The sequence below is a fragment of the Scylla paramamosain genome, unplaced genomic scaffold (genome assembly GCF_035594125.1).
Source record: "Scylla paramamosain isolate STU-SP2022 unplaced genomic scaffold, ASM3559412v1 Contig17, whole genome shotgun sequence".
In the NCBI taxonomy this organism is placed as follows: domain Eukaryota; kingdom Metazoa; phylum Arthropoda; class Malacostraca; order Decapoda; family Portunidae; genus Scylla; species Scylla paramamosain.
This window is the reverse complement of record NW_026973682.1, coordinates 310001-327500: the sequence shown is the minus strand read 5'-3', so window position 1 is coordinate 327500 and position 17500 is coordinate 310001. Positions and strand designations below refer to the sequence as shown.

The following is a 17500-nucleotide window of genomic DNA, read 5'->3' as shown; positions in this document are numbered from 1 at the left end:
GGGGGATGGACAAAATGGCGGTGAGAGAAAGTAGAAAACTTTGTGCAGCGAATGATCAGAAAGTTAATAATTACATATAGTCACAGTATTACGCGTTAACATCTGACTCGCATACAAAACAGCGTGAGTAATGATGGTCAGCAATATTAATTAGATGCTATCGCTCCACTGATCTGAAAAATAAGGAATTAATGACATGTAATCACAGGAAGTTACATTTAAAGAGCCACACGGAGCCTTGAATACAGACTAGGCAGCGTGTCCATAACTCACCAGGTACCACCACCACCACCACCACCACCAGGCAAGACAGGTGCTCGAGGCGGAAAGACTTTGACTCGTACTCGTAAACATTTCCTCGTTGTGTCCCTCACGTGTAGCAGGCTGTGGCGGGGATAATTTGTGGTTTTAGAGACTGTTTTCATGATTGTAGTCATAGTCATGATTGTAGTCAAGAATTCTAAACTGGCAATATGAAAACACCGTAAAGAACACAACTACTGATCTCTTAAGAACACAAAATAATGGAAGCAGCAGGAAGCCATCAGGCCTACACGTGGCACTCCCTGTGTCAAACGTGCCAACCTGTTTCCACCCATCATCCCCATCCATAAATTTGTCTTAATTTTTTAAAGTTTCCTAATGACTCAGCACTAACAAGCTAATTACTGCGTCTATACCATTCATCTACCACTCTGTGAGAACCAATTCAATCCTATCTCTTTTTTTAATCTAACCTTTTCAAGACTGAACCCGTTATTTCTTGTTCTATCCTCATTACTGATCCTGAGAATTTTGGCTACGTCACCCTTATTGTACCCCCTGTAAAACTTAGACTTTCATCAGATCCCTTCTTAACCTATGTCGCTGTAAAAAATGTAAATCTAAAAGCTTCTGTCTTTTTGTAAGGAATAACCCTCATCCCCTGTATCTCTTTGGTTGCTCTAGAAAAGTGTAGTAGTAGTAGTAGTAGTAGTAGTAGTAGTAGTAGTAGTAGTAGTAACAGTACATGCTAATAGTAATAATGGGAGTACTGGTGTTTGCAGAAATAGTATTAGTAGTGGTAAAAGTAAGGGAAGGTTAAGATGAGAATGAAAGAAAACACTGTCAAGATTGATTTCTGCAGCTTTTGTAAATAATCCTGATGAGAAAACAAAGTGTCTGAGAATTCGTGGACGTAAGCTTGAGGGAACACGAGAAATGTAATAAAAATGAGAGTTCTGTCCGCCACTGTACCTTATAGGAGATGGAAATAGAAATAAATAAGTGAATATATAAACATAAATAAATAGATAGATAGATAGAGAGAGAGAGAGAGAGAGAGAGAGAGAGAGAGAGAGAGAGAGAGAGAGGGGGGAGGGGGGAGAGAAGAAGATTGAAAGTGAGAGAGATTCAGCCAACCTCTCCTTCTCCAGCGGAATTGCAGTAGGCTCTCCGAGTGTTAGGGAGAGGAGGCCTAATTGTTGCAGGAGTGGAAGGGTTTTGTCTCCTGTGTCAACCTTAGTTATCACTGCTCGCAAATTTGCATCTCATTAGTTAAGCAGGTAAGTGAAGCAAGGCGACCTGTTCCCCCATCCTCCTCCTCCTTCTCCTGTTTCTCCTCTTCCTCCTCCTCCCATCTCTGTTCTACACTTCTCTCTCTCTCTCCTACGTATTTCTTTCTTCTTCTCTTCTCTCTCTGTTTTCCTTTTCCTCCACCTTCCTTTTCCTACTTCCTCCTCCTCCTCCTCCTCCTCCTCCTCCTCCTCCTCCTCCTCCTCCTCCTTCTTTCATTTTTCTCCCTTTTCTCCCTCTCTGCTCTCTTTCCTTCCCTCTTTCCTTCATTTCCTCCTCCTCCTCCTCCTCCTCCTCCTCCTCCTCCTCCTCCTCCTCCTCCTCCTCCTCCTACTACTACTACTACTACTACTACTACTAGTCCAATACTTCTCTCCCCTTCCTCTCTTCTCTTTTCTTCTCTTTTCATTCTCACTTCTTTCGTGTATTCAGAGGAGAGGTAGGTGAGGAGAAAAAGAGAGGAGAGAAGAGAGGGAAAGATGGAGGGGAAAGGAAACTGGAAAGAGGAGGAAAAGTTAGGAAGAAGGAAGAGAGAGAGAGAAAAAAAAAAAGGACATGGAGAGGGAAAGAAAGGAAACTGAAGGGTGAAGGGAGGGAGAGAGGAGGGAGGAAACAGGTTAGAGGAATGGAGGAAAGTAAAGAGTCGAATTAGAAATGCAGGAGGGAGGATACGATGCAAGGAGTGTTTGTAAAGTGAGCGCTGATTGGCTGGTGCAGTACGTCCGTAGCTGCGTGATTCAGTGGGTGTGTGTAGCCTGCCTTGTGTTGCTTCCTGCGGGCCTGGGTCTGGTCTCGTCTTGCCTGGAGGTGGTAACACTCAGAGGGAAGACCAATCACAACTCTTTATCTTGTGTTGTTTGGTGTGTGCTTGGCTTTTGTCACGTTTGTAATTACTCAAGGGGAAAGGTTAATTCATTACAAAGTTTATATATTTTATTGGTATGGGTATTCTTTGGTAATTCTGGATACTATTGCAAAAAAAAAAATGTTTGGGTTAATAGAGAGAGAAGAAAAGAAAGATAGAATTTATATACTCGTATTTTACCTGTTAATCCTTTGAGTGCTAATGATGCTATGACAGTCCATTAAGTTTGCAAGGAGAGAGAGAGAGAGAGAGAGAGAGAGAGAGAGAGAGAGAGAGAGAGAGAGAGAGAGAGAGAGAGAGATCACCATGACAGCAGGAAACTAATATGTGAGCCCTTTCCTGTCACCCCCTCCCTCTTTCACCATTCCTACTCCCTTCTTCCCTTCTCCTATTCCCCTTACCTTTCCTCCCTTTTCCTCCAGCTGACCCTTGTTTTTGTTTCCCATTTTTTTCTTCACCTGGGTAATTTTGTCGGGGGGTTGGGGGAAACATACTGATACGATCTCTCTCTCTCTCTCTCTCTCTCTCTCTCTCTAACTCTCTCTCTCTCTCTCTCTCTCTCTCTCTCTCCTCTCTCTCCTCTCTCTCTCTCTCTCTCTCTCTCTCTCTCTCTCTCTCTCTCTCTCGAAAATTGAAGGTGGGGAGAGCAGAGGGGAGGGAGAGGGAGGAGGAGAAAGGGGGAGGTGGTGATTTGAAGGTGATGCGACTGTGATGGCTGTGCTGTGATAATGTGCTGATGATGATGATGGTGATGGTGACGGTTCATTCAATTCTTGTTGGTTTGTCTGATGTGTGTGTGTGTGTGTGTGTGTGTGTGTGTGTGTGTGTGTGTGTGTGTGTGTGTGTGTGTGTGTGTGTGTGTGTTCGCCTTAATATTACATCTTTCCCTCACTTCTTTCCTTTCTCACTTATTTCTCGTCTGTTTTTTTTTTTTTTATAGTTCTTCATTTTTTTCTCTTCCTCATTTCTTCTTTTATATTTTCCCTCGTACATTTGCTGTGTCGCTCAAATTTCCTTCACTCTTCGTCATTTCTCTTCCATATTTCCTTGACATAACCTGTCATCTCTCTCTCTCTCTCTCTCTCTCTCTCTCTCTCTCTCTCTCTCTCTCTCTCTCTCTCTCTCACTTTTTCTTATCTTTCTTTTCACAAACACCGTAATCTTTCCCTATCACCTTCCATTTACCTAAACATCACCTGACTGACATTCTCACCTTCCCCTCTTACTCTCCCCATCACCTTCTCCCTCTCCCTCTCTCTCTCTCTCTCTCTCTCTCTCTCTCTCTCTCTCTCTCTCTCTTAAGCATCCAGGGGCCAGATCCACGAAACGGTTGCTACTTTTAACAAACTGCGATCAGCGCCCATTATCAACCTCGGACCGCCATATGGTATCCACGAACGCATAAGAGGTTGGTGTTGCCATAGTAGCAAGGTTGTAAAGTTACAACCTCCTGAGGTGATGTAGGTTAACTCCACCTCGCCTGAAAACTCTTATATAAATATTTATGTGCACAAAATAACCTTTTTTTAATTGTTTACAAGCTTTACCAGCAAGGAAGCATGGTTTTGTGATGCATAAAGTGAAATCTTGCATGGAACACTGAAAACAAATGAAGAGGCTGATTTGTCCCACACGTGCGCACTCCCCATTCCCCCACCCACTAACAAGTGTGTACTGTGATTACGTATTGTTTTCGTCGTTTCTTGTGCATATATTGGATATTTTCTTAACATACTACCACGTTCGTGCCTTGAGGCAAGAAAGGCGCTTTCAGGATCGCCACGACCCCTTGGCATTGAGTGATAATGAGCTCATGATCAAATATCGCTTCCCGCGGCAGACCTACTAAACCTCTTGTTTGAGGAGATGCAGCCTCAGCTGGAGAGAAGGACAAGGCATAGCCAGGCATTACCAACTCACACCCAGGTTCTGCTGGCCCAGAGACTGTTTGCCAGTGGGCCCTTCCAAAACGTCATTGGAGACACTGCTGGTAAGATGATACTGGTGTTGCATGCTTCAGTACAGGGGCTGGCTGTTGTGGAAGTTATCAGGGAGCCCTTTCCCTGACCTTATTAATGGTCTATTCTCTTACATTCTTCGCATATACCTTTAGATACACATAAAACGTAACTTTAAGGCGAGGAAGAAGTGCCCCTGCCCTTCAGGGAGTCCAAGGGATGGGCGAAGGCCCCCCAGAGATTAGGTTAGTCACCGTACACTTTTATAAGAAACATTACCTAATCCAACATAACCACAGGGGCTAGACCCACCCTTAAGGACACTACTATAAGTTAGCATAACCTGTGGAACCCCTGAAGGATGGGGGTACATATATGTTTCAGGTTTATCAAGAGGTACTGTATATGTGAAAGAATGGAAGAGGATAGACGTGTAATAAGGACAAGAGAGGACTCCAAACAATTACCACTACTTTTTGTGTAAACAAATTGCATAATATCCCATAAATAACTTTTGTAGGTGAATAAACTGATGTTCAGTGTGGTGAATAATACTTAAGTGTGGCTGACTTTCAAGGATAAAAGGCATAAAAGTCAACCTGCTGCATGCCACAGTTTATAAAGTTGTAATCCAGTGTTAGGAACATGCCAAGATTAGTTAATAGTGTCAAAATATGTGAGTGCACAATTGATAAGGAGGGATGAGGGATGATGCCAACCTTACCAAACCTTCTGTCAAGTACCCCTGGGGCTGTCCCTTCCTCACACACCACATTATTATTCATGTGTACAAATATTTCTAGACTTGTAGGTTTATTTCTGACATGTTTCTAACACTGTCTTGAGGATAACTTGATTTATTATACTGCTGGCAAAAAAAGTTGACAGATGTAATGTGTGCGTGAATACGGCTGCACTCATGGAAACAACACTGTACTACAGCTACAAGGATCACATTACATTGCTGCTGTTTTTTTTTTTTTTTTTTTTTCTCTCTCTCTCTCTCTTACAGCAGAAACATATATCTTATTTAAAATAAATAAATAAATAAAATGAAAACTAATGGCTTATAATCTGCTTTCAGGACCTATGCAAGCAAGTGTCAGCAGGGTCTTCAAGTGTGTGTGTGCACCGTGTTGAGTGATAAGTCAGTGCAGGAAATCAAGATGCCTCCGACACACCTTGATCAAAGGAGAACTGCACACCAGTTCTTCAGGATTAAAAATTTCCTAACGGTTATTGGGGCCATTGATGGTAAGATTAACAATAATGTATTTTATTTTAAATTTAGTGCTGTTGTTATAATCTATCACTTCATCGGTGTTTCCTTTGAGTGAAAGGTATCTCACAGCCTCAAGTTCCTGTTAAGCATTAAAAAGTTTTCATATTTTATGTATATATATATATATATATATATATATATATATATATATATATATATATATATATATATATATATATATATATATATATATATATATATATATATATATATATATATATATATATATATATATATATATATATTTTTTTTTTTTTTTTTTTTTTATGTAGGAAGGACACTGGCCAAGGGCAACAAAAATCTAATAAAAAAAAATGCCCACTGAAATGCCAGTCCCTAAAAGGGTCAAAGCAGTGGTCAAAAATTGGTGGACAAGTGTCTCGAAACCTCCCTCTTGAAGGAATTCAAGTCATAGGAAGGTGGAAATACAGAAGCAGGCAAGGAGTTCCAGAGTTTACCAGAGAAAGGGATGAATGATTGAGAATACTGGTTAACTCTTGCGTTAGAGAGGTGGGCAGAATAGGAGTGAGAGAAAGAAGAAAGTCTTGTGCAGCGAGGCCGCGGAAGGAGGGGAGGCATGCAGTTAGCAAGATCAGAAGAGCAGTTAGCATGAAAATAGCGGTAGAAGACAGCTAGAGATGCAACATTGCGGCGGTGAGAGAGAGGCTGAAGACAGTCAGTTAGAGGAGAGGAGTTGATGAGACGAAAAGCTTTTGATTCCACCCTGTCTAGAACAGCAGTATGAGTGGAACCCCCCCAGACATGTGAAGCATACTCCATACATGGACGGATAAGGCCCTTGTACAGAGTTAGCAGCTGGGGGGGTGAGAAAAACTGGCGGAGACGTCTCAGAACACCTAACTTCATAGAAGCTGTTTTAGCTAGAGATGAGATGTGAAGTTTCCAGTTCAGATTATAAGTAAAGGACAGACCGAGGATGTTCAGTGTAGAAGAGGGGGACAGTTGAGTGTCATTGAAGAAGAGGGGATAGTTGTCTGGAAGATTGTGTCGAGTTGATAGATGGAGGAATTGAGTTTTTGAGGCATTGAACAATACCAAGTTTGCTCTGTCCCAATCAGAAATTTTAGAAAGATCAGAAGTCAGGCGTTCTGTGGCTTCCCTGCGTGATATGTTTACCTCCTGAAGGGTTGGACGTCTATGAAAAGACGTGGAAAAGTGCAGGGTGGTATCATCAGCATAGGAGTGGATAGGACAAGAAGTTTGGTTTAGAAGATCATTAATGAATAATAAGAAGAGAGTGGGTGACAGGACAGAACCCTGAGGAACACCACTGTTAATAGATTTAGGAGAAGAACAGTGACCGTCTACCACAGCACCAATAGAACGGTCAGAAAGGAAACTTGAGATGAAGTTACAGAGAGAAGGATAGAAACCGTAGGAGGGTAGTTTGGAAATCAAAGCTTTGTGCCAGACTCTATCAAAGGCTTTTGATATGTCCAAGGCAACAGCAAAAGTTTCACCAAAGTCTCTAAAAGAGGATGACCAAGACTCAGTAAGGAAAGCCAGAAGATCACCAGTAGAGCGGCCTTGACGGAACCCATACTGGCGATCACATAGAAGGTTGTGAAGTGATAGATGTTTAAGAATCTTCCTGTTGAGGATAGATTCAAAAACTTTAGATAAGCAGGAAATTAAAGCAATAGGACGGTAGTTTGAGGGATTAGAGCGGTCACCCTTTTTAGGAACAGGTTGAATGTAGGCAAACTTCCAGCAAGAAGGAAAGGTAGATGTTGACAGACAGAGCTAAAAGAGTTTGACTAGGCAAGGTGCAAGCACGGAGGCACAGTTTCGGAGAACAATAGGAGGGACCCCATCAGGTCCATAAGCCTTCTGAGGGTTTTGGCCAGCGAGGGCATGGAAAACATCATTACGAAGAATTTTAATACGAGGCATGAAGTAGTCAGAGGGTGGAGGAGAGGGAGGAACAAGCCCAGAATCGTCCAAGGTAGAGTTTTTAGCAAAGGTTTGAGCAAAGAGTTCAGCTTTAGAAATAGATGTGATAGCAGTGGTGCCATCTGGTTGAAGTAGAGGAGGGAAAGAAGAAGAAGCAAAGTTATTGGAGATATTTTTGGCTAGATGCCAGAAATCACGAGGGGAGTTAGATCTTGAAAGGTTTTGACATTTTCTGTTAATGAAGGAGTTTTTGGCTAGTTGGAGAACAGACTTGGCATGGTTCCGGGCAGAAATATAAAGTGCATGAGATTCTGGTGAAGGAAGGCTTAAGTACCTTTTGTGGGCCACCTCTCTATCATGTATAGCACGAGAACAAGCTGTGTTAAACCAAGGTTTAGAAGGTTTAGGACGAGAAAAAGAGTGAGGAATGTACGCCTCCATGCCAGACACTATCACCTCTGTTATGCGCTCAGCACACAAAGACGGGTCTCTGACACGGAAGCAGTAGTCATTCCAAGGAAAATCAGCAAAATACCGCCTCAGGTCCCCCCAACTAGCAGAGGCAAAACACCAGAGGCACCTTCGCTTAGGGGGATCCTGAGGAGGGATTGGAGTGATAGGACAAAATAAAGATATGAGATTGTGATCGGAGGAGCCCAACGGAGAAGAAAGGGTGACAGCATAAGCAGAAGGATTAGAGGTCAGGAAAAGGTCAAGAATGTTGGGCGTATCTCCAAGACGGTCAGGAATACGAGTAGGGTGTTGCACCAATTGCTCTAGGTCATGGAGGATAGCAAAGTTGTAGGCTAGTTCACCAGGATGGTCAGTGAAGGGAGAGGAAAGCCAAAGCTGGTGGTGAACATTGAAGTCTCCAAGAATGGAGATCTCTGCAAAAGGGAAGAGGGTCAGAATGTGCTCCACTTTGGAAGTTAAGTAGTCAAAGAATTTCTTATAGTCAGAGGAGTTAGGAGAGAGGTATACAGCACAGATAAATTTAGTATGAGAATGACTCTGTAGTCGTAGCCAGATGGTGGAAAACTCGGAAGATTCAAGAGCGTGGGCACGAGAGCAGGTTAAGTCATTGCGCACATAAACGCAGCATCCAGCTTTGGATCGAAAATGAGGATAGAGAAAGTAGGAGGGAACAGAAAAGGGGCTACTGTCAGTTGCCTCAGACACCTGAGTTTCAGTGAGGAAAAGAAGATGAGGTTTAGAGGAGGAGAGGTGGTGTTCTACAGATTGAAAATTAGATCTTAGACCGCGAATGTTGCAGAAGTTAATGAAGAAAAAGTTGAGGGGGGTGTCAAGACACTTAGGGTCGTCGACGGAAAGGCAGTCCGACCTGGGGACATTTATGGTCCCCTTCCCAGATGGGGACTCCGAGGCTGGTGTAGGAGTCGCCATGATTTTAAAATTTTTTGAGTGAAGGGTGTGTGTGTTATTAGGTGCTTGTAGTTTTGTGTGGAGGAAGAGAGTTGTCTTTAGAGGGCAGGCTGTGACTACCCCCTTGTGTTGTGAGACACAAAGGGAAACGTTCAGTGAGGTCACAGCTGGGTTTAATGATAAGTTCACAGCACCCCCTGAACAGTGCTGCACACCTCACTGGGAGTAATTATCGTTTCGGCAGGTGTCTACTGCCTCCTCCTATATATGTAGCTACTGTGTAACATGATCATGTAATAGTTTCTTTTGTGTGCACAGGCAGCCACATTACCATGAAGGGCCAAAGTGTGGATGAGGCCCTCTACTTGAACTGGAAAAGGTATCACTCCCTCTGAACATCCAACTTGTTTGTGATGCAAGTGAAGTGATCCTCAGCTACTGCTCCAGATTGCCAGGTATATAGCATTATTGCATCACATGTTTACCCAACCATGTATTTTATTGATTTTCATGTGACTGCTCATGGTTACTGGTATTGCATAAGAAAACATAGTGTGATAAGCCTTGACATTAGTTATAAATGAACACTTGATATACTCTTTTATAAGTAATGAATCCTCTTGTAGTATGAAATCTCACTTTTCACAGGTGCCTGCACTCTTGTGGAGGTGGCTTGCAGTACAGACCCATCAAGTGTGTCAAAATAATTAATACTTGCCTGCTCCTACACAACTGCTGCATCAAGTTCCTGATGACATACGTACTTGTCACTATTTTTCTGGTAGTTGACAGGATATATCTGTATCATGGACATTAGATTTAACCGAGTACAGTCATGAATGTTCTTACACTTGTTGTTGGGGTAATGAAATTTGTCAGAAGTGTACCATCATTTAACAAAAATAAACATTCTTTTTTTTTTTTTCCTACAAAGATGTCTGAAAGTCATTATGGTTTGGGCTAGTTTTAGATCATCAGAATGCTAAATGTCAAACTACATGACTGTTCCTCTACAATATAACTTTAAACAAATGGAACAGTTAGGTTCCAGTCCCTAGACCTCTCAGACCCTCACAAAAGTCTGCTTACAGCTACCACCTCTTGAGGATGAAACAGTGCCCCATGCTGATACCAACCCTGCTGTGCTGTAGAGGGGTCAGTGTGCTTCAGGCAGAATTGTGTAGCAAGAAATCATACAAAACTTCTTCCAGCACTGAAGTAAGGAAGTGAGGTCAGTAATCATGTAATGAGTGAAATAATGGTTTTCCATGTATCACTGCATACTAAATGAAAGAGATCAGTGCAACATTTAAATTCATCAAATACTTAAGTGGCTTGCTAGTATTAGGTATGAATAACACAAATAGATTAAAAAAGTGCTGTAGATTTATTTAAAAATAAAATAAAATTACCAATTACCAAAGTCTTTGCAAGAAAAAGAAAAATATAACATATATGAGTATAGTTCACATCCTGAAAAAAAAAAAAAGTAAATAAACTTATTTACAGAAATGTCCACCAGCAGGTCACCACAAAACACTAATCTTACTTTTGTATTTTAAGTAACACAGAAGCATTGTAGGTATCACAGTGAAGTTTGGTATTATATTGCACTAACATTAACATGCTGCTCGAGGTTAATGATAGAATTGCTACAACTTAATTCTACAGAAAAGAAATATTGCTTAATATAACTTAATTTGATAACTTAGTCTTATAAATTAACTTAATAAAGGTAAACTTATGAAAGGTAAACATTAAAATGCTATAAATTATTGGTGGGTGGTGTTGGCATTAATGAAGTGCTCAGTAAGTGTTACCAGCTGCTGCAATGAATGCACAATGTTCCTCTGCACTTCAACAGATTGTCAAAGTGCCTGGGACATGTTTTGTACAGCCAGCTGCACCATCACCAGCTCGTCCATACTCAGACTAATCTGCTGTTGGGTTTCCTGTGCTTGAGAGAAAACTTCCAAGTCAGAGTGGCCATCTGAAATACAGTTTAGAAGCAAACATGACTACACCTCAAGTTACAAAGTAAGTGGTATTTCAAGTTACATGTCATGCTATCTTGCTGTGTCCTTTTACCTCATTTGCTCCTTGGACCTTTCTGCTATACTGTACCCAGGCTGGTGGTGTGATGCACTTATGGAATCAACACTTTATATGCCTCAGAGATGTATTCCTCAAAAAAAAAATAAATAAATATAATAAAAAAATAAAATAAAAAATTAGGTCAGAGTAGCAAGAACAACAGACTTAGTGGCAGGAGTTGTATAATCAGTGTTCATTGTACTGGAGGACACAACTGAATACATGTTAACATGTTATTCACCATTGCATGTAGTCATCTATAATGAGCATAATTTGAACAAAGATCTTCTCATCCAGTGCAGATGATACAGCATTGTCAAATCCAGAGGCCCCTGTGGACCCAGCGACACCAGCAGAAGAGGGTTGGATGGCTCCAACACCACTGCTGGTGGAAGGCTGTGGTCCTAGAGGCCCTGACACTTCTGGAGAAAAAAAAAAAAAAAAAAAGCTGTCATTACTGCAGGTAGAGAATAAGCTGGTATTCTTTGAGTGATGTTTTTATTGACAAATTTTTCTTTTAATTAGCAGTCAACCTAGTCATGTCTGTGTTTATCACATGGTTTTGCTGAGTTGATGAGCAAATGTGCAGATGAACATTCATGAAGATGAGTGTTGGACATGATGCTGCCAGCCCCATGGAAGATGATGCTGTAGCACAATTATTGTTACATTACAGTACTGCACTTAAAAACAGCATTAATTTACAAAATGTAATTTGACCTTTGTTAGTTTACTTATGCAGTGTGGTGCCATCACTTTCAGGGTATGGCAGTCCTGCAAATGTTGTGTGAGACAACATCCACAGCATGACCAACTCCACAGCAGTGTGTGTTGTCTCATCTGGAGGCCCCCACCTGCATGGATATGAATGTTGCAATTATCACCCACTTAGAAGTTCACATGTAAAGCCAAATCAACTTGGTGTAAATCATGAATGCATTAGAGCACAATAATGTTATCTAGCACTGCAGTGGTCATTGTCTCAGACCTGACTGCCAGAGGTACTGTACATACTCCTATTTATAATCCATTGCTTAGTTGGTTCTTGGTTATGTTTATTGACTATATGGGTAAATTTTGTAACAGCACCAATAATTAAATACATGTACACAAGAGCAAACTTCTTTTTATACAACTGCAGGGGTTTTAAGCACTGCTAACAATCACCTAACCTAACTAACCTAACCTAACCTAACCCTCCTTCCTCAACAAAGTAAAACCAATGTTCAAGAAATAAAATTTATTACAGCAGTTTGTGTCCCAAAGGCTGACCAGAAAGAAACTTTTTTTTTTCTCCCAATATGTAACTGAAAGTCATACAGAGGAATTTGTTCATATTACTCAAAACAATGTTCAGCAATGCCCAAAACATTAGTTAATTAAATTCCATGAGCAATTAGGTCAAGACAAAATATGAATCAAATATGGTAGTGTGGGTAAATTTTTACTCTTTCATCTGTTTATCTTTCTCTCTCTCTCATGCTTCCCTTCGCACGTAATTCACAATATTTCTTTCTTTTATTCGCCTTGTCCTCTTTATTGTCCCCTATCCTCTTTTAAGTATTATTCCACGTCTATTTTCTCCTTTTTTCCTCCTCCCCATGTTACCTTTAAGCGGTGCAGTGTGTGCACACACGGGGCGTGGTGTGTGCAGGGATTTCACTGTAATGCTGAAACATTTCTCCATCTTTCTTCACAGATTTCAGTTTCGTGGCTTTACATAGTAGCGTCATAATTAAGCTCTTTTCTGGGAGTGATGAGCAACTCTGAGAAACACGGCGAGGGAACAGCTGGTGTGGTGATCCTGGGGAGACTGAAGGGAAGGGGAGGCTTGAGGGGAGTTACAAAACAAGATTTGATGGAGCTGACACCGGGACGGCTTTCAGACAGGCGTGTGGAGGTGGGGGAGGGACATTCTGAAGGCGTGTGATGGGCTGGCTGTGTGTGGTGCCGGGAGCTTTGGCACATATGTCATTCATTGCTGGCAGTTATTGGTACAAGCACGGTCACAAGGCGAGGGACGGGCCACGCTTGTCTCCAGTGTCTGCCATTTGCACTCCGTCGCAATTCCTGTGTCCTGCTGATCGTCTCCTCATAACAGTGGCAAGGGACAGTGTTATCAAACCAAAGTGATGACGGCTGAGGGAACATGAGACACATACGAGTAACATGCCACACAGTAACGGGGTGCTTGTGAGTCTACTTGGGTCATGAGCTACTAGGGCTGTAGGGGGTGACTTATTACTGGTACTCCTGTAGAATATTTGGCACAAGGATCACTGGTACTGAATGGTCATCTGGTACCGGAGTCACTGGTAAATTTACAGGGGTCATCTGGCCAAGATGTGTCACCCTTAGTCACTAGGGACGCGGGATCAAGTGGGCGCCGCGTCAGTTGTGCCTTGAGATGAATGCCAGTCACACCTTGTTTCATTCGCTTCATTAATACTGGATGGAGGAACTACACGTGTCAGCAGAATACGATGCAAACTACACTTCAGATTTACAGATTTAATCAGATATTTTCTTGACGCGGCATGTGAGTGAAGCCTGGACGGAATAAAAGGGATGAAAGGCTCTTGATGTGAAGGGAACGAAGAGAAGGGAAGGCTGTATGGAGGAGGGAAAGGAAGGAATGAAGAAAAGAAGCTTCGAGAGGGGAATAAATTTGCTTGAAGGGAATAGAAAGGGAAGTGAAGGGATGGGAGGGGAATATAGGAAGGAGGGGTGTTATATAATGTATGAAGGAAGGAAGGAAGGAAGGAAGGGGAATAAGAGAACGGGAGGGAAAGGGATGGATAGACAAGAGCTGCTGGAAGGGGATAGAAATATATTATGTATGAGGAAAGAGAAAGGGAGGGAGGAAGGAAAGAGATTGTGTAGACACAAAGAAAAATATCATCTGCTTGCCGTGGAAAAACCCACCAATTGAGGAACCTTTGCCAGAGAGAGCAGTGACATGAACACACACACACACACACACACACACACACAACAGACTGGTGGTGAGAGGCCCTTGTGACGAGGTCAGCTGGTCTGGGAAGGGTCATAACAGCTGGATGCGTTAGTGAGCCGTCGCCTTCTTGATTAACCTGTTGAGGGAGGAGGAGGAGGAGGAGGAAACTGATAGACCGTAGGGAACATTTGTGTGTGTGTGTGTGTGTGTGTGTGTGTGTGTGTGTGTGTTAAGGTAAATGCATGACCTGACTAACACACACACACACACACACACACACACACACACAACGAATGCATCGAACATAATAAACTCAATCTAGAAAACTTACAATACAAAATATGAATTTACTTTTAACCAACCGGAGAAAGTCAACGTGTCTCAGGAAGAGGAAGAGGGGGAGAGGGAGAGGCGCCCCCTTGAATTCCCCATTTATTCTGATGGGGACAGGTGCCATTACTCTGACCCCCTGTCTACCTGTGTCAACAATACTGGCTTACCTGGCGAGCTCGATAAATTTCCATATACCTGAGAGGCCAGCCGCGGGCACCAGAGAGAGAGAGAGAGAGAGAGAGAGAGAGAGAGAGAGAGAGGGAGGGAATTTGAAAGGTTCGTAATTTTGTTTGTTGATTTTATGATTGATTGGTGTTTGTTTGTTTTTGTTTGCCCTTCGTTTGTGTTTGTTTGTGTTTAAAGAAGCTGGATTTATTTTTTTACTTCGTATTAATAAATTTGTTAACATTTTTTTTTTACTATTAAGAACTACGATTCAACTTCTAGAATTATAACTTTTTCACAAATTACCTGTCATTACTAACGTCATCTCCTTATTGAGTAATTTCCCCTTATTGATAACCTCCTAATGAACAACTTGATATTTTTCCCCTATCAATAACAAACTTAATTTTCTTAGCGTTTAAAGCATATTTCTCTATTAAGAATTGTGTTTTCCTTTTTTTTTTTCTTTTTATAATTTTTCCTTGTGTATTTTCTCTAATTAACGACTTGATATTTTTCCCTATCAATAACAAACTTTATTTCCTTAGCGATTAAAGCATATTTCCCCATTAAGAACAGTCTTTTCGTTCTTTTTCTTCTCATTTTCCTTGTCTTTTCTCTAATTAAAAACTTGATATTTTTCCCTATCAATAACAAACTTTATTTCCTTAGCGATTAAAACATGTTTCCCCATTAAGAAGTCTTTTTTTTTTCCTTTTTTTTCTCATTTTTCCTTGTGTCTTTTCCCTTCATTTCTCACCCCTAATTTTCTCTCGCTCACAAGCAATCCCCAACCCTTTGCCATGGTTACTCATTACTCCTGTCTTCCTTTGTGTTCCTTTATATATCCTACTTGGTGATAGCCTTAGATTTATTACGTCAACGCCAAAATACCAATCAGGGAACCAGTCTGTCATTCAGCCAGTCAGTCAGTCAGTCAGTCAGTCAGTCAGTTAAGCAATCAGTGCATCAGTTTATCAGTTGGTCAATTCAATAATCAGTCAGTCAGTCAGTCATTCAGTCAGTCAGTTAAGCAATCAGTGCATCAGTTCATCAGTTGGTCAGTTCAATAATCAGTCAGTCAGTCAGTTAATTTGTCACCTCCAGAACTAGACTCTTATATATTCTAGGCGATTTTTTGTGCTTATTAATATATGGATTGATTTGCTTGCTTGCTTGATTGATTGATAATTTACTTGGTTGCCTCCTTCATTGATGTTTATGCAGCAACAAAATAGAGAACTTTTTTTTTTACTGTACACCTTCGCACGTAAAAAATAAATAAATAAATAAATAAATAAATAAATAAATAGCTAGTCAGTCAATTAAGGAGTCAAACAGTCAAACAAAACATCACCTAAACCTTTTTTTTTTTCTTTTCCTTTTCTTTTTCCTTTTTCCCTTTTTTCCATGATCCTTTCTGCCCTTTCTTTATGGACTGGCACTTTGAACAGGCCTTTTCTTTCATCAGTCTTTTGTTACCCTTGACCAGTGGCCCTCTTACACACAAAGGGAAAAAAAAACAAGATAATCAATGATAATATTAGGCGTCCAGCAAGGCGGTATTCTGTCCTCTGTAAAGGCAAGATCTACTCACACACCAGTCCATCCATACCTTCCTTGCTTCTTTCCCTTGCCTCCCACAATACCGGCGCCCGTGATGTCAATGGCTGGGCGTCCACTGCAAGTGTTCCCTGTTCTTTACCTTCTCCGCGGCGCCGCTACGGTTATTCGCTCGTAAACTTTATAGACTGTGAATATTCGTTTTAAATGTGCAGTACTTCCAAAGCCAGAGGAGTCGTCCCGGGCATAACAGGCGCATATGTTACGGACAACGCGCGTGTTTGCCGAGCTGGACAAAACATTATTTAGTGGCGTGGGTTGTTTGTTTGTTCCACCCATGAAGTCTCCACCCAAAGCTTCTCTCCTTTCTTCCTTCTTCTCCTTCATTATGCTGCTATCTTCCTTCATTATCAAACACGCATCACCATTAATGTAACACACACACACACACACACACACACACACACTTACTCGGGACCATTTTGTTGATTTGCTTTGGTTAATGTGGTGTAATGTTGGTAATAACACTGCTACCTTTATCCAGCGCTTCCATTAATGAGCTTTGAAGACACAGGTGAGAATTGTGTCACCTGTGGACCTCCTTATTGATTTGTTAAGTTTGTTTATTTTGTCGTGTCTTTGGTTATTTTTCTTCCTTTTTCTCCAGTTGTTCATTCTTCTTTTTCTTCTCTTTTTTTTATTTCTTCTTCTTCTTCTTCTTCTTTTTCTTCTTGTATGATGTCATCGCCCTCTTGTTCTTGTTCTTGTTCTTTTCTTGTTATTTTCCTGTTCTTATTCTTTTCGTGGTCTGTTCTTGTTCTTGTTCTTGTTTTTTTTTATTTTTCTTCTTCACGCCGTACATTAACACAAGTCTTCCTCTTCTTACAGGTATGTTGGTGATTCTCCGTTCATCCTCCTCTTCCAATTAGATGTGGGCGGCAGGTGAGACGTCAGTACCTGTACAATATACCTGGGATTATTATTATTATTATTATTATTATTATTATTATTATTATTATTATTATTATTATTATTATTATTGCGACTTCATGTGTGTTCTCTCCTAAGCATTCACGTAAACACACACACACACACACACACACACACACACACACACACACACACACACATGGAAACAAAACTGGAACTCGTAACATATTTTACACTGAAGGAAGGGAAAAAAATAAAGTTTATTTATTTATATTTTTTTTACCCTGAAGTGTTTCCTGCAGAATTTATAAGCCTAATTTAGATTTTATTGGATGTCGTTAGGCCCATCGGACGTGTGTGTGTGTGTGTGTGTGTGTGTGGAGAGTCAGAATACAAGAAATTTTATACATTAGTCAGAAAGTTCTGGTATTTACGATTTTGAATTAATACAAAATATGATATCATCCTGTCTCCTCCTCCTCCTCCTCCTCCTCCTCCTCCTC

General features: G+C 41.2%; 1 long non-coding RNA gene across 9 annotated transcripts; it reads left to right on the top strand.

The window, feature by feature from the left end:
- The first annotated feature begins 3478 nt into the window (after positions 1-3478).
- LOC135097311 (uncharacterized) lies at positions 3479-17163 on the top strand. Of its 9 annotated transcripts, XR_010265590.1 has the most exons (9): positions 3479-3827; positions 3961-4409; positions 5462-5631; positions 9275-9411; positions 9605-9737; positions 10048-10187; positions 10821-10993; positions 11348-11513; positions 11813-12170. It is a non-coding gene; the product is annotated as an uncharacterized LOC135097311 (long non-coding RNA). The 9 variants fall into 9 exon arrangements; XR_010265596.1 differs by lacking the exon at positions 3479-3827 and having other exon boundaries at positions 3835-4409; positions 9605-9716; positions 10048-10174; XR_010265594.1 differs by lacking the exon at positions 3479-3827 and having other exon boundaries at positions 3835-4409; positions 10048-10174.
- Positions 17164-17500: the final 337 nt, after the last annotated feature.